The sequence below is a fragment of the Propithecus coquereli genome, unplaced genomic scaffold (assembly GCF_000956105.1).
Source record: "Propithecus coquereli isolate 6110/MARCELLA unplaced genomic scaffold, Pcoq_1.0 Scaffold180, whole genome shotgun sequence".
Classification (NCBI taxonomy): Eukaryota; Metazoa; Chordata; class Mammalia; order Primates; family Indriidae; genus Propithecus; species Propithecus coquereli.
In genome coordinates this window covers 94,197-94,867 of record NW_012142746.1, presented here as the reverse complement: position 1 = coordinate 94,867, position 671 = coordinate 94,197, and positions in this window count along the sequence as shown.

Below are 671 nucleotides of genomic sequence, written 5' to 3'. Positions count from 1 at the left end.
CACAAGAGAATTGTCACCAGAATGAGCAAGTTCCAGCAGGTGCATGGGGAAGGCCTAAACCTGAGGAGTGGAACAAGGTGTTAACAAAACCCTTCGGAAAACCCACCCTAACACAAGCACGCCAGAGTAAGCACAAGCACAAGGTAACATTAAAAGAATTTGAAGACAATGGTGCACTTAAAAGAATCATAGCAACAACACGACCCAAGCCCTCCTTATCTCCATACTACAAAAACTTAATTCCCCCAACATACACAACCACACACACACACTGACACACCAACACACATGCATGCTCATGTGTGCAATCAGTCTTGCAGAAGATAAGGTGTGCTCATTTCCAGGCATAAGTACTATTTACTTCAGTTTGTAGTCTCTCACACATGATGTCAAGCATTGAATTTAAAAACAAAACACACAAAAAAGTAAGGAAAAAAATCATTCACAAGAGACAAAACAATTGACAGAACCAGATTCAGAGATAACCTAGATGTCAGAACTAACAGGCTGAAAATTGAAAATAACTATATGGGAAACATACAAGGATAGATCGGAATTTCAGCAGAGAGGTAGCAAGTATAAGAAGCCATTGGAAATGATAGAAAGGAAAGAAAAACTACTGACAGAAATGAAGAATGCCCCTGATGAATTCAGCAGTAGACCTGACACAG